Consider the following 22177-nt stretch of genomic DNA (forward strand, 5'->3'; position numbering starts at 1 on the left):
CTAAAAAGTCTACCTGGATCCTCCTAGGATCTAAAGTCTCTAAATCACCAAGTGAATTTTTCATTTCTTATGTTGTACATATCGTAATGACCTTCCCTGTTTTTTTTGTTAACTAATTTCTCTCTAAAAGACAGGCTCTTTCTCAGAACATTTCAATATGAATAGGCAGCCATCAAACATCTGTGTTTTGTCAAAAGCTATGTCCCCTGTAATTTTTCAAGTGCTGTGGTTTTTTAGGCAGTCCTAAATCACAGGTTCTCACCTGGATTAGCAGGCTTTATGGTGTGGATTTGGGATTGTGCTGGTCTCTTGTATAAAGTTGCACTGTGAAATGAGAAGAGTGAGAAACATGTCATTTTCCTCAAAGATATGATTGAAGGAAGTTGACAGCTCCTCCTGTGTCAAAACACTTTAGCTTTTGCCTCTCGTTTACCAAAAGCACCTTCTCAGCCAGTAACAATTTGACTAACACCTACTTTTTAATTAAATGTTGTAGCATTTAGGAAGATGCATGCTAATCTGGGCCCCAGATCTGCAGCCCTCAGCTTTACAAGATGCTGCTCCAGCAGGGGCCGTAAAGCTCTCGATAAGAGGAGTAAGGAGCAAGGTGCAGGTCCCACAGCGATAACCTCCTGACTCCAACATTATAGGTCTTTCTGCTGGAATTGAGTTCTACATCTTCCTCGATTGGTTATTGTCACAAATGAGTAATGGATGCACCCTGCCTGCGTCCCCAGGTACACGAGCCAGTCCATCAGGCCATCGGGAAGCGCAGCTGCTGGCCGTGGGGGCAGGCAGATAACAGGCAGGCCCCGAGAGGGATGTTAAAGGCGCCGCCACCACGGGGACAGTGGCCTTCAGTGCTCCTGCGAGCGCCCGCCCGCCTGCGCCCGCCCCTTCCACGGCCCTGCGCGGGCATTAATCAACCTGCTCCCTGCGACCGTGCAGGGCAACAGATAAAGTGCAGCAAACAAATCAAGAGCAGGGAAGCGGCTGGAAAACGCACAGCGTTCAGGCCACGCTTAGTTAATTTTGGTCTATTATTCAGAGGGGGAGAATGTTTAGGATGCCTTGTTCACACTGGGAATTACTGTTAGAAGTGTATAGACATACATGCATATATATATATATACATACACATATATACACACTAAAATATAGTATATGCTTATAATGCGTTATAGTATTGTATTTCTTATTATGTATTATTATATGATAACACGTACATAACATATATATATATATATTTAAAATTAAGCCTTGCAAAATTGTCTAGCTACCTGCTGAGCTGCAAAATGTACTTGTCTTTTTTTTTTTTTTTCTGTCAGTGATGATAGTGAAACAAGTAAGTGGTATTTTAGTAAACCTGTCAGGGAATCAACTCATGCTGACTGAGAAGTGAGTAAGTAGGTAAATAAGGCTTGTGTTTTAATTTATTAAGCATGTTGCTTTGAAAGTGGTGTGATTTGCATTACTATCGCTTTTATAAAGGCTTGACTGGAGGTTTCCTAGAGCATACATGATAAAGTGGATTTTTGTTTAACATACCAGGTAAATTTGAAGGTCAGCTCAGTTTCTAAATGCATCTAACTTAGACAAATTGTCCACATGCCCCTCCAAAGGAGGACGTTTGTAGTATTACCCTGCCTATCATAATAGTAACATTATCTGTAATTCAGGAAATTCCATTTTCTTATCATATTATTTGTTGGAATAACAACAATTTGAAATTAAAAGCTCCAGAAATATCCTTTCAAAAGTGTAGAAATAGAACCCAGATTGAGAACAGATTTTCTAAAGTACAGAACTTCTGATTAACCAACTCAGTAGATGTTGGTACGGTTTCCAAAACTGACTGGAAGCCAGTGCCACAGAGAAAAGCAACAGAACCTGTGATGTACTGAGCTCCTTCAATATCTGGTCATAACTATTACTGTGATTGTGCATGTAAATATATATGCAGTTCTATATTTCTGTAGGCTGTGATTCATCCCATTTGGCAATGCTCAAATTTAATAGAAAGTCTTATACAACACTTTGTCACACAAGAAAACAGAAACATTATATCACAGAAAACACATCTAGTATTCCTCTGGATGAAAATGGCAGAAGCGTTTTTGGAATACAAGAAGGAAACTCCCAAATTTTCATGGCTGTATATATCACAGATTTAGCAGTTATATATTCTGTGGGGGAGAAGGGGTAGTGAGAGAGAAGGTGGAGCAACAACCAAAAATTGTAAAAGTTCCATAGTAGAAAAATATTGCTACTAGAAATTTCAGAATTACAAAATAGTTTACTTATGTCTTTTTTCTTTCTGTGGTGACTCAGAGCAAGTCTGCACTTGGATATTTTCTGGAAGCATTGTTTCAGAATAGCTAAAGGAAAAGAATGTAATTTTCAAAGTTCCATAGCTCTTTCAAAGCAGAGTAATTCAGGGTGGAGATCTCATGAACATATACATCAAGTTCTGTGCTATTTTCCCTTATGAAAGTCTTTGTTCAGTTTGTTTTAATTCAGCTGCTCTTTGACTATTTGGATTATAATTTTCTATGTCATCTTTTTGCCTGAAACAAAATTGATTTAGAAAAAAAATAATTAAGAAAGACTGTTCAGCATTTTTGGGACTAGATTTGGTGATTAAAAGTAGTATTTTGCTAGAAACAATATTTTTTCTACCTTTTGTTTAAAAGGTCAGCATCTTAGAAAAGAGAGATGCTGCTGAAACCACAGATAATACTTTCTCACCATCCCTATTCAAACCTCTCCAGTCTCAGCCAAATTATAAATCCATGGCTTGCTTTCTTTTCACTTTCTTGGTAGAGATTGGTTGGGCCTCAGAGAATTGCTGGGAAAGGGGACTGATGTTTGAAGTCAGTACCAAAGGCTTTAGATCCTCCTCCTCCTCCTTCTCATTATGCGAACCTGTAGCAGGCCTAGAGACAAGATTTCCCCCCACAGCACCCTCTGAGCCTGTTACAAAACTTTCCCATTTTATCAGCCAAGGAGCCACAGAGAAGCTTGCTCACATTGGTTTTCATCCTTTTCCCTAGTGGTGCTGAGATTGCAAGAAAAGAAGGAGCAGTTTTTCTAGGAACATGGGTGAGGAGGAGGCAGTAGTCCATATAGCCAGGTGGAATTTTGGAAGAGAGGCTGGATATAGGCTGTAGGAAGGCAGAAAAACATGGGATGAATACACAGCAAGGAAAACTCACATACCAAAGGCTGAGTATATAAACTCCCATTGCCTTGAGTTTCCACCTAGGAGTGTCAAGTGCAAACCTTAATCCATACACTATGGTATGGATTGTACTGAGTTAATGGACCATCTCACCTTCTAAATTTTCCTTTGTTAAGTACCTGGGTACATCAAGCCTCAGGCATGCTGAGGTGAGCAACCTGAAACAAGAATTGACTCTTAGTCCCAGAGATGTCCATCTCCACATCAGCTCACTTGCAGTGACCACGCTTCTTTCAAAGGTACTCATTGAAAAAGTGAGACTTGAAGAATAAAGTGTGTTCTCATATGAGGTTGGTATCTCCACAGCAGGAGTGGAAATAGAGCCCACTGTGCTACTCTTCTCTACCTTATTACTGGGACAACATGAATTCCTTCTCACCATCGCTTGAGTCATTTCCTCCCCATGTCCCTTCCCACTTCTGCAGCAAGAGACACAGGATCTCTGCAAATAGCACCTTCCTTCAAGGCATATTCATTTTTTGACCACCAGCTGTTGTTGAGCATTGAAAAGTCTGGCTGGTCCAGGCTTGGTGAAATAGCCTCAAATTTTGTGTATCAAATTTAGCTTCACTCGAATTTTCAGCTGTTTACTCTTTTCAGGATGCTGCCGGGTGTTCTTCATCCTGGCCCTTGTCCGCAGTAAGTCACAACACTGGGGAAGATAAGATCAATGCTCTTAAGGGTCTAGGCTTGGGGCTTGATCCTGCTCCCAGGGTCATCTGCAGGAATATTACTTTAAAATTACTAGGTTGACGGTCAAAGTACAGAAGGAAAAAGACAGCATGGCAAATGATTTTGGGGGGACACCTACTATTTTTAAAGAGTGGTTAAGCACATTTAAGACAAAAAATATTACAATAGGCCATGGTTAAGGAAAATAAATAAAGGGAATAATGAATCATGTCATATCCAACTTCATTTTCTAGGAGCTTGTATAATCATACTGAGATTGATCCAAAACTTTCTGAGGGTCTTTCCCTTAATGCAGCCATTTTTTAATCTGTGTTTTAAACAAAAAACATGAAACCCATCCCCCCTCCCAAACCAGTCCTTCTAAAATCAATCCACTGAACTGAGTCTTGGAAAAGAAACCCCAGAAATCCAGCAGCTGGCCTTACAAAACTTGGGGTACTTTCCATTTTTTCCAAATAGTGGAAGCTGATCACTTACTGGACCTAAGAGGTGATTTGTGGCTAAGGCTTAGATTCTTTAGAATATGTTACCTTTCAAACTGAAGGGAAAACAAGCACAAGGGGAAAACAGGGAATGAACCCTGTTTTGCAAGAATTTTTGCCTTCCTCATTGGAAAGGTATTAACAGATGAAATGCTGTTTTCTGCAGAAGGCTGAAGAAATTATTTTTCTCAGCATATGGAATTTTGTTCTGTGTATTGTCTCTTCAAAGTGTGTTTGCTTTAATGTTTGACATATGCAAAATTCAGCCTTGGTGGTTATATTACAATCTTAAAATAATAATAATGTTTACCCCTACCATGAATTCACTTTTTAGAGTTTGCAGTTGCCTGGGTACTAACCTCTCTGTTGTGCTTGAAGTGCAGCCCCAAAGAAAGTTCTTGTTAGAATTTAAGATGTGAAGATCCATTTCTGCCTAACAATCTCCTACTCCTGCATTCCCTGAAGTGTATCCCATCTGCTTTTGGGAGCTCTCATTGCAATATGCAGTGATTGCAGGATAAGCACACCATTTTCCTGTCAATACTTTCCTATTAGCCTCCTGGATCCATACATCATCGTCTTGCTGGCCTGCAGTTTGCTTATCTTTGTCTCTGAGGCTGCCTTTGATTTATCTAACACCCAGGTTAATGAGGCATGGAGCCCAGGGTGGCTCCAAGGATAATGCACTCCTGTATAAAAATGCTTAAGGAAGGATCAAGTGATAATCCATTCTAGACTAAAAGGCCTAGCTCTTCAACAAATGTTGTATTTCTTAATCACTAAGCTAAGACTATAATAGCTCCCTGTTAAGCTACTGCCATCAGTAAAACTAAACCCGCTAACTATATGAATTTACAAAAGAACTGAAAATTAGATTTTAATTTGTGTTCCAAAAAATACAAAAAAAAAAAAAAGTTCATTTCTTAGGAATAGTTATCACCATTATTTGACAGTGTTCTTATGCAAAAATAAGTTAGCTTTAATATTTAATTTACAGTAATAGTTTTATATTCCCTCACTGGGACCTATGTTTTTCTAAAGACAAAAATAACAGAAGCTAGAACGTTACTGTGGCAAGGATAAATCAAACTAGCTATTTCAATAATGGAGGTAATTACAAAGTGTATATATCTGAGATGTACTGAGTGGTTAGGGGTTGTTTAATTAACATAAAAATTTCAATATCATCAGCAAGAGTGTTGGTATCACAAAAGCATTGTTAAAAATGCATCTTAAAATAGTTATGCCATTCTCTCTTCCTAGCCTGTACATAAGGCTAATATACATTAACTTCCCATTTCTGCTAATTACCATCTTACACAGAAACGTTTTAATGAAAGCAAGGTAAAGATCCAAATAAGCTTTCAAAGCTTTATTTATTTGGGTTTTTTTTTAAGCGCTCTACTGCATATTACTTTGATGTCTGTTTTGGCTTCCTTTTTTGGTTGTTGTTTTGTTTTGTTATGCTTGGTTGACCTTCATACTATGAATCTGCTGCAGGTTCCTGAAATATATGTAACGTATAGCCATTTAGAAAATGACATAGCACCAAATAATGGGATCATTCCTATGGGAAGACGTGTTCATGTTTTGAAGCAAAAGCCACACACAAGGAAGACATTCACCAATTGGCCCACCATAGCCCCCAAGGACTTGACCCAGGTAATAAGTCCTTTACTGGTCACTAACCTACATTATTGAAATTGAGTTTGGATTTTGATGACATGACATTGTTAAGGGTTGTTATTGAGATGTAAATGATCTTCCATTGGGTTATTTAAGACACATGAAGGACCTAGTTTAGAATGAAGATTGGTTATTGATTATTCCAGCAATTAACCAAATAAATTTTAGCACTTATATTAACATTTTTGGCAGCCTTAAATTATTTTTTGCTCAAACTGACCTAAGCAGCTAGGTTGATTCCTTAGCAATCTTTAAGATGTTTTCAAAAAGGAAAACAAAGATAAGCAAATATTGTTGTGCTGTTTGTGGTATTCTGTTTTAAGTCTATTTTTTTCTCTTATATCTACTAGAGACCAGTGGTATATGATGCAGTTGCCTACACAATTGTACAGTGTGCTCCAGAGATTCTCAGGTATTAAAGACATGTTTTGAGCACATACAAAAGTCTTCCACCTCTTTGTTCTATTTTTTTTTGAAACTTCCATCATTAGATTAACATAATTAGTCAATTTCAGAGTTCATTTTCTCTCCTTGCATTTCTTTCATTAGTACTTTGAGTCTCTCTATTCTGAGATAGGGGCCAGTCCTTTCAGATGCTTGTTACTATTTGAAAGCACCTTGTAGTGATATTGATAGCACAAATATTAACAGAAAATATTTCCCTATCTCACTTAAAAGTGGAGAGTGTATTAGTTTACCCCTAGGTATTTTAACTGGAAAATGGGTTTCTTGCGTTTTTTCAGATGGAGTAGTGCTGAGAAAGCTTTAGAGGCTGTTACATCCACCACAAGGTCACATGACATGTGCCACTATATATTTGGTTCGGTGGCAAAAATCAGAGAATAAATTATATGAATATATTTCATAACTAATTCAGCTTAGTCTTCTCTCTTTCTACGCTGCAAGATCCAGCAAATGAAGGATATTAGGCACTAAAGAGAGACACATGCTTTCTTGTTATAATTTCAGTGTTGACGTCCCCGTGATACTTTTATATATAAAATATTTAGGTAGAGAAATGGCACAAGCAGCTTGACTGGACTGCTAGAACTCATTACTTAATGTGCTGTCTGTAGATGGTACTACTGAACTCACTGAAACTAATACTGTGGTCATGTGCTCTCTTTTGTGTTGCTGTATCGTCTCAGGATCCTCCACACCTCAGATAATATTACATGGAAAATTAGCTGCCTCCCCACTGCAGTTAGAACGAGGCTTTCAGAATACTCTTCCACACGGAGATACTTCAGTTTAAAAGTCCCTTTCAAAATTAGCAGCTAATAGCAGACGGTTGGCATTTTCTAACATTGACTTCCCTTAAATAATTCTCTCTGTATTATTACACACTTCTTTCCTGCTGTCTCAGTATTGCTGGTCGGATACAGGCAAAGTACCCACAAATTAAAATGAGTTTTATGCCCTCTTATGGTCCCTGTCATCATTTCAATGTCCACATCATCAGAAATTGAACTCATCTACTCTTTGACATGACAGACTGCATTATCTCTGATCATAGTGGAGGATTTGATGTCTGGGTATTTACAACAGCTTTCACACCCACTAAACATATAATGCCAGCTTGGGCATTTTTGGTTCGTTTGGTTTTATGTTGGCTGATCACTTGAATTAGGGATAAACAGCAACTCCTAGCATATGACTTTTGTAGCTTTTCTAATATAGGGGTTAAATATAAGTTTCCGGTGTTAGTATTTTGATACACAGAGAAAATCTAATGGTGCCAATAGATATTAAGACACAACAATAATCAAAATATAAGCATGAAAACTTTGTCTTTATTAGGCTTGAACAGTATTTGTCTTCTAGATCTAAAAAAAGCAAGATATATCTGCCAAAACATTTATTCAGATATTAACCATTTAAAAAAATCTTTAAAGAATAAGCTATAACATACAGCTTTAACTCCTATGAAATAACAAAGCAATGAAAATAGAACAAGTATATTCTGTTTTCACCCAGTAATTACTGATTACTTCAAATGCTGTTACACAGCTCTTCTAGTACATCTTCTGAGCAGCAACAGAGCTGTTTTCTGACTTAGTTTCCATGCAATGACCAGTGAGTTTTTCAATAAACTACCTGGGTGAGAAGTAGCCACCTGCATGGTGAGTGCAGACAGACATCCAGCTTAAGAGTGAATAATTCTCTGGAAGTGACTATTTTTGTCCATTAATTCATAAGACTATATACTCCTAGATACTGATGTAAACGTGAGATTTCTGTGCCTGTCAGCTGAACTTCCCAGCAAGCCCACCACTGCTTCACTTATAGAGGTCCCAGCTCAAATGCCTGTGCCATGTGCAACCAGGGCAGTATCCTGAAGAAATAATATCCTCCAACCAAATGCAGTTAATCAAGAAAAGATCATAAAAGTTGTCCAAACAGATTTTATAACACATCCAGCAAGATAGCAGCCATTTAAATTCACTGGCCTTGTTTCCCTTCTGTCACTGTAGCTGGGGTCACATTTCATAAGTGTGGATCGCTTTAAGGGCATTTTTCTTTTCAGTGAAGGTTTTCTCCTGTTTTAGGACTTAACATTTCTCTAGACATATTTCCTAACAGGGTCAGGACTTCACTATTCTATAGGCAGCACAGCATCCCACCTCCATCAGGCTCCCTTTCTATCCAGGCATGCATTACCAGCACCAGCAGTGCACATAACCAGTCTTCAGAAGCATACTCTAGAGTGTTTACTGACCTCTGATTGCAAGTAAAGATTATTCCCCTTAGACATTCCCATAATGGGGATGTGTATGATGTGCTGTTTGCATATAGGAATGTGTGAAGATGGAAATAGGAATATGTTAAGAATGCACTTTCGTGGCACTTGGAGACAGGGTGCCGTCTATAGATGAGCACATATTATGAAATACAGGTATGTGTCCAGCTTCCTGTTGAGATATCAACCTGTGGACTGTGAGGGAAACATTATCTGTGTCTCTTTCTTGAAATAACATGTGCTAAACAAAACAATTGCACCTGCAAATATCACCTGATACAACAGTTTTAGGAGAGATTGGTGTATCTTGCATTAATAATAAATGTGAAGCAGAGCCTGATATTTTATTTCATAAAGATAAAACACAAGACTGTATACTCAAGAAACATTCATAATAAATGTCAGTTTTAGGGGAAAAAAAAAAAGCTGTAATATTGTTTAAAGCAATAAAGGTGTGTTTTGCTTTAGGAACTGCAAACCACTAACCACTTTTGATCCATGGCTGTTCTTGTGGACATGCTTAGCTTAAAATCTAGCAATTCAAGAGAACTCACAATATACTTTACTATTTACTAATATGATCGATAAGATGTGGATAACTGGCCCCATGACTGAAAACATTCGGGAAAGTGTCTAAGGGGAAAGGTGGTGAAATAGATCTGAGTGGCTCAGGTGCCTCAGGCCATTTGGTTGCCTCCTCCTTGTGATGCCACAGAAGAGCTGGATGCAGAAACCCTGGCTTCTTGTGACCAGTGACCCAGATGGCTCTGCAGGCAGGTAATTAATATACATGTAATATACACCTCTCCTATTTTACCTACCCTTAGGTAAGCAGGAGGTGCCATTGGCACTGCTTACATTGCTATGTTCTGTTGTGTTTTGTGAGTAGCACAGTCACAAAACCTCACTAGATTTCTTTTTCAATTATAACTGTGCAGATTTATATAAAATATTGTTAGTGAGTAATTGCACATTTGTTCATCCATTTCACACAGTGTGCAAGCAGATGAGATTCTTCATGCAAAGCAGTGAAATGCAGTGCGCAATCAAGTATTTAATTAGTTTGGCCTAAATTAAATACACTGAGAATAGCAGACTTAAATCCTTACGAGAAGAGAGACTGTCTAGTGGTAATCTAATACAACTTCCTGTAGCCCTTATTGCTCCATTTATAAAGTAGTTTGGAAGCAAGGGCTCCACTTGGAAAAGGAGAAAGTAATTTAAGAAGTCCAGATCTTTAATATGCCATTTCAAAGAGGAATTGCTTGGTTCCCTAGGCAGTTCAAGTCCTGCTTTTAGGGAAAAGTGCTGAACTATCTTCTGCCAACTGTCATACACTGGGATTACCCTCTGATCCTCTCTTCCTTGGCTTAGTGAGCTCCTAGGCAGGCGCAGTCAAATGCAAAGTGTCAATCATGCAGGAATAAAGGCTGAAGAATTATACTTCCTTCACTAGCAACTAAAGCCCATGGGATCATGGAACAGGAAAAGGAGAGTGTCTGTGCACCATAGCCTTACTTTGGTTGGTATTTGTCTTGTCTGACAACACAGCAAGCAGTACTGTAGTGGGGAAAGAGTTAAAGACATGGGGTTTTTTGTTAATGTGAATAAACACACTTGCTGACATCTACAGCTGAACTCTACGAAGGGAAGTGTGCATCTAAATGGTGGGATTTGGATGTGCACACAGATTTTGTGGTAGCACTACAATTTCTGAAGTGAGGATGTGGGGGTTTTGGTGAATTCTTCCTTGGAAAACAGTAACTTTCTGATATGTTACTGTCCTTTTCTCACGTTTTCTGTTTCTCACTTGTCTGGTTTGCCCTTCTTTAGCCATAATTATCTGCACCTTAAGGAAAGAAGGGTGGGACCTACTGTGTTAGAGCCTGAGTTCTCCACCTACACAGAAGGATGCATAAATCTAAATTATTGAAAAATACGCTTCAGCCAAGAACATGAAGTCACACAATAGATGAAATCCTGAAACCTTTATCCAGTCCTTTCTCAAAAACAACCATTATGTGAGTCATCAGATTTCACTGAGGTATGACTTACATTTGGTGATCAAGGTTGTTTTGTTTGAGCAAGACAAGTGGGATGAGAATTGTGGGAAGAGAAAAGCTAGGTCACTTTTCTCGTTTCTCTTTAATCAGCTAAAGCTGACAAATAAACTGAATAGCTGAACCAAAAAAGTTCCAAATAGCTTTCCTGGCAATGCAAACAGTGTTTTTCATAAACAGATGATGTTTGAAATTATTTTTAGTTTTCTAGTTAAAACAAAAAATGAACGTAGGCATTTTTGTTAAATGGAAGTTATGTATAAGAGCTTCAGGTGATTGGTCATAAAATATATTTGTACTTCTACATAATTTTCTCTTTTTCTTTCTTTGACAAAATCAAAAGTAAGAAAGAGTGATGAGATTTCAGGGATCAGGTGAGAATGAAAACAAATAACAAAAAAAAATTAGTTTGTTCATGAAAAATATTTTCACAAAAATTTTGGCTGAATGCAATTTGGTTGCATCATTTATTTACTACCTGAAAGTTTTACATGGTACAAGGTGGCATCCCTTCCCAGAAGTCTTAAGACTAAAATGGAAAATGTCTAGTCAAAGCACTGGGGAACCTTTTCTCTTCTGCTGAATACCCTGTACCCCTGTGTGCTAATGATAGACTCAATGCGTATGAAATAGGGTTTTCAAAGCCCACAAAAGCACACTGATGTGGCTTGCTGCTACACTGGTTCTGAATCTCTCTCTTCAGATACCAGGCAGCTTCTAAGGGTTTCTTGCTCTATCATAATATGGGATTGTATTAATGCAGTTGCTGTAAATCAGAGGACTAAACCTCTGCTGTATCATCAGACTCTGTGGGTTCAAAGCCTGACTGTGCCATGGAGTTATACTGAGCAACTCTGTTAGCCCAGTGGCCAGGCGTCTAAGCAATCAGGTGAAAATACCATTGTGGAAAACATTGGGCTCAGCAGTCATAAATGTGTATTATGATGTGAAAGCAAAGCAATTCCCCGATTCTGATAAATTTGATCTCTCATTCTCCAGTGTCAGGAAAAAAGAAAATTCAATTTCCCCCCAGTTTGAGAGTGCCTGGCTTTCTTGAAACCACTTGTAAACAGAGAATTTGATAAGCAGACATTTGAAATTTTTTGGAAAGCAGCACTGTTAAACTGTTCTTTAGTTTATTTCCCCTTTTCCCTTTTTATATTGCACAGCATTGCTAAAGGGGTGTGCCCTTCTTGTTTCCCTTCTGATCTTTTTCTCCACTTTCTCTATAAGACTTTAGAACAAGTATGATTTTAAAGGTGATAATAGTCTGGTTTTAGTTATTAAAAACAACAAAAATTGGATGTATCAAATTTATCTTTTTTTAGGATATTTCTAACTGGCTTAACTTATTTCTTAAAGCTAAAAGTAGATCCACATAACAAAATTTTTAAGCAGACAGAGGTGTTTTCTTTTTTTTCTAGGAGCTGTTAGGACTCAAAATGTTAAGATCCACAGTAGGCATAATTTGAAATATAAAAAGCTGTGTCTAGATTAAATGGGCTGCATCCTGGCAAATTTTATAGTTAGAACAGGTCAGGAGCTGGAACCATTACGCAGAAACACAAGCTAGCATAATGCAATGGATGTTATCTGTAGCACTGTATTATTTTAATATTCCCACCAGTTAAGATATCCATCTGATTTTTCCGAAGATGCCACATTACCTAGCGATGCCAAATATACATTAAAATGGGTAAAGCTATGGGCGTGATTGAACTGTGATAGCATATGGTTTGTACAGTCATTGGCCTCTTAAGAACTTACCTTCCAGCTGGGATCTGTGTAACATAAGAAACAAGGATATCACATTTCCCCCCTCTCTGCTTCTGGCAGGTGTGTGCTAGAGACTGACTGCTAAATACTTTGTAATTAGTATGCCTTGGAGCAGTGGCTGTCATCTTACATCTGTAACTGGAGTGAGGGCACTGTTAGCATGACTGTGTTCATTTCTTTAGTGTCCCAAGCCTATAGACCTATACAAGGCAGCCTGAAGGATCAGTGTTTGATGCATGAACCATGGGCAGACCTCAGAAATGTATCTAATTATACCAGTATCTGACTGCACTATTGTAGCAAGATGTATTATTCATAGATAAAGATGAACTGCTATTCAAGGATAGATCTTGTATGTTCTGCCAGTTCTGAAGTTCAATGTCTAATTGAAGATTAAATAGTTTAAGACAATCAATAGCTGTATTTTAAATTTTCAAAACTATTCCTGCACAACATGAACCATTGTCATATTTCCCAGGGTACATTAAATTGTTGGTATCATCTTTCAAAGTGGGTGAGAAAGAGACAGAGAGAAAGGCAAATTATTGTTAAGATATAAAGTTAAACAATTTTCTGAAAATATGTAGGAGTACCTGTAATAACATTTGAAATTTTTACCGGATTCCCCAGCTTGTTTGTTTGTTTGTTTGTGTGTTGCTCATAAGATTATAGTGTATTAAAAAAGACAGTTCTTCCTCCTGGTGGGAGGACAACTCAAAGTCATAATAACTGCTTTTGGTACATTCATAGACTTTATTTTCTCTCTGTTTAATCGACAGTACCTATTTTAAAACCATCTATAGGAATCAGAAGTTATATGCCACAAATACATATGAGCATTTAGACAGCAGCCATTCCTCATGCAAAATTCAGAGGAAAGGTCCCCACCCACAACTTCAGGAGCTCTGATCATGAGGGGACTTTGGTTCTGTTTGGAGGTCATGGTAACTACAGGTAGCTCTTTGTAGAATTTAGAGGATTTATTTTCCATTTCAGAGTCAGACACATAGAAAGAGGATCTCAGAAGGAAATGGGTCCAACTGAGCACTTCAAATATCCCTTAAAATTGTACCTTCAAATCTATTGGTAGCACCTAAGAACTGATATTGTGTGACATGACAAGTTGCACATCTTAGTAGGTAGATCACCACTTCCTTTGCTCTTTGTAAATGGTTTACATCCATCTGAAGATGCATCTTGTGTTATCTCCTAATCACCACCAGGCAGGGAATTTCACCTTGAGATCTTTCCATCACACCCAATAGCTGAGGTTATGCCTCTTAGAACCACTTCCAGACATAGAAGTTCTTGCTTTCAATGTCTGATGAAACTGTAGCTGTTATGCAGGAGGTAATCCAACTAAAAACAATAAATATTTTGGGGAAACCTTGTCTACCTAAATTTTTCTTAAAGTTTTTGGTGCTTAAAAAAGCAGACATCTCAATTAAATTCTTACATAAATACTAAAAAACCCAACCTAAAGCAAATAATAGTCCCAGATGTTTCTCTGAATATTTGAAGGATTCCAAATGGTTCCTAAAATGTAATCACTTTGTTTAGATGTGAAAACACCTCAATTTGAATATCTAACTTGGATGAGATTTAATTTTTTTAAAAAGGTAGGGTAAGTTTCCATTAGGAGTGTCAGTTTGCTAGATATCTCAGATCTGATAACTGGAATAGTACTCATGCAATTCCTGAGCTTTAGTTAGTTCAATAGACCAGATCCTGCTTTTACTCCTGAACATACTTACGTCTAGCTCTGAGAAACTGGTACACTTTTGTTTACACATAAAGAACCTGCTATCAGAAATCTTTTCCCTATGCTTGCACTTTTATACTTGTCAAATAACTTCTTAAGCTTCACCTTGATATACTAAATAAAAGGAGTATCTTTGGTCTCTAGGGCAGGTTTTCCAGGCCCTGGATGTCTGCTGCTGAGACAAGATGAGTGCTTCAACACTGGGAGTTGGAAATCCTTGCCATGTCTCAAGAGGTAGCCTTTTTCAAAAAGATTCCTTTAATGGTCCTTAAATGTTTCACATCTCAGAGTTCGTTGACCTTCTTAAGAGGAGCTGGCATATGTGTCTGTATATTTAAAGAATGCTTTGCATTAAATAGTCAATATTTATGTAAATGTTCGAGACAATATCTGACATTAACTTGACTGTTCTTAGGCAGGTAAAATTGAGATGAATGACAGACTGTTTTTGAAATTCCGAAAGAAACATCTAGTAAACGCAATAAATGATAAAACAGTTCAAAGAAACCTCTGAATCTGGTGTGCAATATCCTTCAGAATTATGGATTGTGGTATGTGGGATAGGGAAAGATAAAAGCAAACAGGGTTTTAGCCACCACATCTTTTACAGTACATCTGCTTGAAGATATTTTTGGGAGAAGAAAGACAGTATCTCTCCTCCAGTCTGGACTGAATTTGCTATTCAAAGGTCTAGTTTAGGGAAGTATTCACTCAAGTTCATGGGAGAGGTGAAGAGCCAGAGGAGGAACCTGCCCCAAGCTACTCTGCATTGCCCAGTCAGGAACCTTGTCTGTCTGTACTGGCTAGAGAAATAAGCTGTGGAGATGGATCTGCTCTGAAAAATCATAAAAAAAGAATACTCTTTTTATTCATTAGTGGATAGGCTGGTGATTGACCATCAGTCTATGTAAAGGACATTACAAAATTGTGCTGCCTGAGGCTACACTAAAAGACACTGCATCCACTAGACGGAATCCCTCCTAGATTTTCTTCCTAACTGTGTCCTGAAGGTGCTGTTTCCGCCTGGATTCATCCTAGGTACTTTAGGGGGGAAGCTATGTTCCCCTCCAGTCATCCCTCTTTACTTCGTGGTAGGAGGCAGGAATTGCTGGAGGGGACACAGAACTTGTATCTGTCCCAGGAGAAATGGGGTGACTTCATTCTATCTTTCTATTCTATCCTCTCCAGCTAAGTGAGGATCCTACTCTGAAACACCTTCTCAAGGAGATCACTTTGGCAAAGTAGCATCAAACCAGCTGATAGAATATGGAATAGCAAACACTGAAGTGCTATAATTTTCAGAGTCACATTTGCATTCAAGTACTGACACTTTCACTGTTTGCATATCTGATACCCAAATCAACTCTATCATTTAGCTGGGAAAGAAAAAATCTCTAGTGCATGGGATACACAAACCCTTAAAGAAAAATGTCTTATGTAGTAAAAAGGGTTTGTTGGTACTATCATGGACATGTACACCAAGCAACATTTTCATCTGGGAGATAAATGATAATACTTGGCAAGTTCATATTAGTTATTCTTTCATTTCTTCTTTCTCTTATTTCTTGCTATTATTTTCTTCTTTCTCTGTAGCTCCTGCTTTTAAACTGTCTTTAATTCCTGACACTTTTTGCTCATGGGAGTCCCTACACTTTGAGAATACTTGACATTCAGGAAAATACACTTTATATGTTAAAAATCAATGGTGACACAATATTTACAGCCCAAAGGCCAAACATTTGTGCTTCTTTATAGAGAGTAAGTGCTTGGAGACCAGCTTTGTGCTGCTAAGCTATAGACATCAAAGAATAATTATACCACAGTTTTAAACTCAATGGCTTGAGTGGGTTCCAGCACAGTTTAAGTGAGGGACTAGATGATTTTCTGGATTTCCTTAATACAGAGATGGATATAAGCATTATTATTTTTTCCCTGAACTGTGAACCAACTCTCTTTGTCTAAGAGAGGGTCATCTGTTCTCTGCTAAAATATTCATATGAAATCTAAAATTATAGGACAATACTTTCTCCTTCTTATGAAAAGGATGGAGTCTCAAAAAAAGGTATTTTTGTTGAAGTAGCAGTTAATTCCTTGCAAAAAAAAAATCCTCTTGCAAAAAAAAGGTCACGTGATAATGCTTCCTCTCTTTCCCACTATTTATATAATAAATATGCAACTTTTCTGAAACCTTGATTTTTGAGCTGAAACAAAAATTCTTTTAGAGATTCAGCTTTTCTAACACAATAGGTAGTTTGTCATTTTTGAACTGTTTATGAAGATTTGTTTTCTATTCCAGACAAGAACTGTAAGGTTTTCAATTGGCATATTTTACTTTAATAGGCTTAATTTTGGTGCATGAGACATAAACACTGCATTTATGACATCATTAGAAACTGCACTATGTACCTAGGGAATGCAGTGTTGTTTGGTTTGTACATTTGACCCCTGCTTGTTATTAGGTGCACTTTACTAAATCAGCAGAAGGAGATAGGTCACTAATGACTATTACCAAGCTAATAATAATTATAAGGAGGAAAAAACTGTTATTGATGTTCCAGACACTGTTCCATATATGCTGTTCCTGAGACACTGAATTGTGATTTGCATTGTTAGGAATGAACTTTGTTTGACCAGAGCCTTTCATTTGGCATAAGTTAGACTGTTCTGATAGCTACATACCATCCTTTCTCTTGGTGAAATTATTGTATTTAAATATTTTAATAGGTTTTTGAATTATTTTGATTTTGTGGTTTCTCTAGAATAAATTAAAAAGGGAGGAGAGGAATTAGAAATAGTACACATGAAAAAAAAATCTTGACAAGTAATAGGGGTGACCAACAGTATTTAGGCCGTATTTTGAACCATTGAAAAGTTGTGTTAATGCTGAGCAATTCACATCATAGGAGTTTATCTGTCATCATCACCCTCTCACTCTGACCATACTCCATGTGTGTAAGCATATGAGGAAATGCAGTGAGCTCAGCAGGCTTGTGCTTAAGGTCAGATTCTCTGACTTGTGCAACTGGTGTCTGTTTTACTGATTATGATGGTCCCAATAAACCTTATTATGCTGTATTGTGAGAAGGGGAATAGGTTGGACAGGTTTGTATGTTTGCACATACAAAGTTGTTCCTTCTACCTTGTGGTACTATTAAGTCAATGAAAGCACATCTTTTCTAAAAGGGCTTTGCAATATGGACTTGGTTGTTAATTTTGTTGTATCTGGAAAGATTTAAATTATCAGTCAGAGGTCAGTCCATCAGGTTCGTGACATGGGACATAAGTGAAGCAGAAGGTTTCTGTTTGCTGGATACAACAGTGTGAATTTCTGTTTGCCCACTAGCAAAAGGTAGGTTTAAAAGAGAGAATAAAGGTGCTTATTAGCTGTGGAACTACTCAATGGATGTTGTATAAGTATCATTTTTTTTAAAATAAATGCATGAAAGAATGGAAAAAAAATCTACCCTGGGCCATCAGAAAGACCTCCATTAAGAAATAAAGTGGTGACTGAGAGACTGTTCTGGAGAAGTTCTATCAGCTGTTGATCCTGTTATAACATGGTTATACACTTCTTAGGTCACCAGTACCGACCATCTTGGGAAACAAGATCCTAGGCTAAGTGGGATTTTGATCCAGCAGATGCTACGATTCTCCTGTTCTTATGATGATTTGTGTCATAAAAGAAAACCTTACAAAGCCAATCTATAAATTTTCAAATTTCCATTGTGTTCACTTCCTTCTGTCTTTTCTCACCTTCCCCGAGTTTCTTTAAAGGCACCAGTGCCTTTCATTCTGGTGTGACCCCACATGCAATTGTACATTTCTGAATGTATCATGCTGGTTTCTCATGGTTTGTCTTCTCTAGGAAAAAAGCAGACAAGCAGGTTATTTTTCCCACATGTTTATAGTTGTGAAAGTCCAGTGACAATGAATGAGATTTCAGAGGGCAGCAGTGTTTCTGTTGCCGTACCAAGAAAAAAAGATGTATTCTCAGCATGTTAGTGAATATGTGGTAAAATCCTAAGGAGACAAAGGCAAATCTCAGCAGAATTGAAGTAAAAACCGTATTCCAGTTTAATACTTTACATGCTAGAACATTTTCAATCCAGAGATGATGGTGTATTTCGCAACATTTCAATAGGCATATGATGAGAAGACAGAGGAATTCAGTTCCCAGTACACAGATAAGGGGTCTCTGCAAAGCTGTGACTTACCATGCTGGATTACAAAACATAATGCAGATAAGAATCATATTGCACAACACGGGTTGATGGTGACTAGGGAGGGGAAAAGAGAAATGCCAGAACTTAGTGAAATTTCACTTCATTTACACAGTAAAATTCCACAGACAAGTATAATTTTTTGCTTGTTTTGTATCATCATCCTAGACTTGATATTGTTCTCTGTGACAGGTTGCATCATTATAGTGTACCTTTAAGGCTCACGTCAGAGAGAGCAAGTGAAAGTGAAGAGTGCTATCTGTGTTTCACATAGACAGCAGATTTTTTTTTTCCATTCTGATGTGTGAAAAATACATCTTTCTGCTGAGAGGAGAGGGAAAGGAAATATTAGTTAATTTACTTGACAATCTCATTGTATTTTGTTTTCAGCAGAGTAAAAGTTTTCCTGGAAAGAAAAGGAGATTTTCTTTCCAAGTTCAAAGGACATTGGACAAACACTTTGAAAAAGTAATAAATTGATGCTTACTTGAGACATAAAATCCCAGGCAATTTCAGGAAGGCCCATAGCTGGAAACAGCTGGAGATTAGGAGAGGACTAGGAAAAGGACCCTGTGTCCTCTTACACTTTGTCTTTACAGTCTTTCATAAGCATTCATTTTTGGACACTAGTGGAGTCCAAAACTCTGCTGTCCAGCAGCTACAGGATGAAGCATCAGGATATAGGTCCTGGGTTGGTCCATTTGGGCCTTTCTCATGTGATTCCCTCCCCACCACGGGAGACATTAGGACTTGCGGAAGGGTTCAAGAAACATTTCTCATAATAGATTAATGAGGGGAAGAACAAAGCAGTTTAAGCACAGGGTCACCTGCTCAGTGGTGCCCTAGGAGCAGAATTTGCAAGGCTGACTTCAGCATATCTGCTCTGAGCCCAGTGAATGGAGGAAGTGTTCAGAAAGATGCTGATGTGGATCCATTAGATGAAGATTTTCTACGGATGAAGCAGGCAATTGTACGAGGCACCTGTGCCAGACCCCATCTGTCTCCTGCCTCACACTTCTGTCAAACTGGGATTTGAAATTTGACACAGGTACATGAAATTAAGTGACTGGATGGGATGGCGAGTTCTCCAGGGGTTAATTGCAAGGCACCATGTGAAAAACTTCCCATTCCTCAGGGCATGGACCAACATTTTGTATCTGAGGAGTCTCAGGTGAACATGCTGCCACTGAGCCCCACATACTCATCTGCTTGTTTTCCTTCCGCCTTTTTGCCATTTCCATGCAGTGCCCTTCCCTCTCCCCTGCCCATGGTTTGTTGAGGACCAGAAAATATGCTCCCTAGAAATACGCTGGCACTCTCCACAAGATTTCTCTGCAGCAGGGCAGTATAAGATTGCAGCCACCTGAAGCTGCACCCTGGGTGTATCTTTCTGGCAGGAGACCTCTAACCACCAGGCTATCATGCAAAACAGGTGCTGTACCACAGTGAGTTAAAAATGGTTTATGCAAGCCTAGCAAGTGAGATTTCCCCAGAGGTGTGAGTGCAGCAGTGCACATACTCTGGTACTGAAGGAGCCACAGGTAGGTCACAGACAGATAGCTCCCTTAGTCATCCTAGAGGAAAGGATGCTACTCAGCATTCCAAGAAACTCAAGTGCCCTAGATGAGGCAGGAATTACGCATATACCTCTCCTCTGTTTAAACATTTTCAAATGATTAGTTGTTTGTTGCCAGGGTCAATTAAGCTTGTTGCATAGAGTGTTTGCTCATTTTGAAGTATTTTTTAATTATTTCCTTTTTTCTTAATTCATCCTGCCTTTTATCCTCCTTTCTGGTGCACGCTAATGTTATCTCTCTTCTTTCAGTTAATTTGGGGCCCAATGGACTCATTTCTGAACTCCAGCTTCTCTTTCCTCCCCACAGCAAGTGCAGGAGCTGGCTGAGGCCTCAAGTATACCAGAACTGAAACTTGGCTGATGTGCAATTAATGCTGGGAACCTGATTAAAATTCACAAGAGCCAGGGGCTTAAAAGGCCAACTTTCCAGCTGCCTCCAAGCCTGCTTCTGAATTCACCCACATTAACTTCATATTTACAAGGTGAAAAGGAATTTGTGTACAACACGCAGACAGATGCAGCGTTAAGAAAATTGTTGCTGAGTATATAGTTACTATATTCATTTACCAAAGTTGTTTTGCAGACTGTTGATCACAAACTGATTGTGCTCTAGGTTATACATAAAACCTCCCTCCCAAACACACACACATGTTTTAGTATTTTTTGTAATAGAAAACTTAGTACTCTGCTTCTTAATGAGTGGTGCTGATGGGAAATGACCCCTGCTTTCCTAAACACACAGCAATCTAATTTGAACCTGTGTGCCAATTACTGGCCTCTGTGGAGCACTTTGCTGTGAAACAATCAAGTCACAATAGGATTAGAAAGCGTTGCAGGGAGACCACAAGGGAAAGCAAACACAGGCGTAACTGCAGGTTTATTCCTTTAAATTGTCTGTAAATAGCACTGATAGCTTCCTCAGTGCCACCTAGGTATTGTTTCCATAAATTCTCTGTAGGTACAATCTAAAATGAATATAGACAAGGAGTCTTTTATAGCATACAAGCCTTACTCATTGAGCTGGTCTGGCCTTAGGAAGACTGTGGCTGTTACTTAAGGAAAGGTATCCTCAGAAGACAAAAGTAGAAAAAGCTGGACAGACATCTTAGCTGCCTGAATTTTTTTTTTTTTTAATTCAGAGAATACATTTTAATATTCTTGTTGCTGAATGAAAACTGTCATTCCTGTGAGAGCAGCCATACTTCTATCTAGATGTGCATGCATAGATCTGGCAGATTGACGAGATGCCTTCAGTTCACCTAAATTAATACTTTGTTTTAATCCTGAGCCAACAGTTTAATATGTGGCCAATCCTGCGTAGCTCAGCAGAGGCAATGCCCTGCCCAGTGTCATGAACAGGCTGGCTTACCTCGCTAAAATGGGAATGGAGCTACATCCCCCTCTTGTTATGTGCATGTGCTCCTTGGTGCTACTTCTCTCATACAGTGGCCTAAAGCTCATTTTTTGTAGAGACCTTTTTCTCTAAAATTGTGCTAAGAAACCTGTGGGATATACCCACATAACAGGACTTACAGTTATTTCTAAATAGCCTCTGTAGGCGAGGCTACTTGATATGGAGTCGTGAGGCCACCTAACTCTACAGACAGTTATATGTGTCAGTTTCAGGTGTCAGTCAGAGAATAAGATCAAGCCGACTGTAGTTGCTAAAATTGTCTATGAATAATAATCACTATGTGATTATTATTCATAGACATAGGTGGCAAGAGCTGCGGCTGCTTCTGTGGGGAGGTTTCTTCAGTCCACATACGCATAACCAGCTGTGCTAGACTATGTCATGTTTGGAGTAACCATACTTTCTGACTTCATAGGTGCCAAAATAATGAAAATGTGGCCCCAGAAGTTATCTTTCATCATCCTTCCACTACTACACCTTAGGTCTTACACCAAACCACTTTCTACCGTACATCATGGCAGCTCCCT

General features: G+C 38.4%; 1 long non-coding RNA gene across 2 annotated transcripts in view; it reads left to right on the top strand.

Annotated features, from left to right (window-relative positions):
* The window catches only part of LOC136285991 (uncharacterized), a 36677-nt gene extending 21765 nt beyond the window's left edge, over positions 1 to 14912 (top strand). For both annotated transcript variants that reach the window (XR_010719655.1, XR_010719656.1), the window contains exons 4-6: positions 5917 to 6078; positions 6453 to 6514; positions 14585 to 14912. This is a non-coding gene — a long non-coding RNA (uncharacterized lncRNA). The remainder of the gene's footprint in view (positions 1 to 5916; positions 6079 to 6452; positions 6515 to 14584) is intronic.
* Positions 14913 to 22177: the final 7265 nt, after the last annotated feature.

The sequence above is a fragment of the Chamaea fasciata genome, unplaced genomic scaffold (genome assembly GCF_029207755.1).
Source record: "Chamaea fasciata isolate MVZ Bird 193981 ecotype frontalis unplaced genomic scaffold, bChaFas1.0.hap1 SCAF_2, whole genome shotgun sequence".
Lineage (NCBI taxonomy): Eukaryota > Metazoa > Chordata > Aves > Passeriformes > Sylviidae > Chamaea > Chamaea fasciata.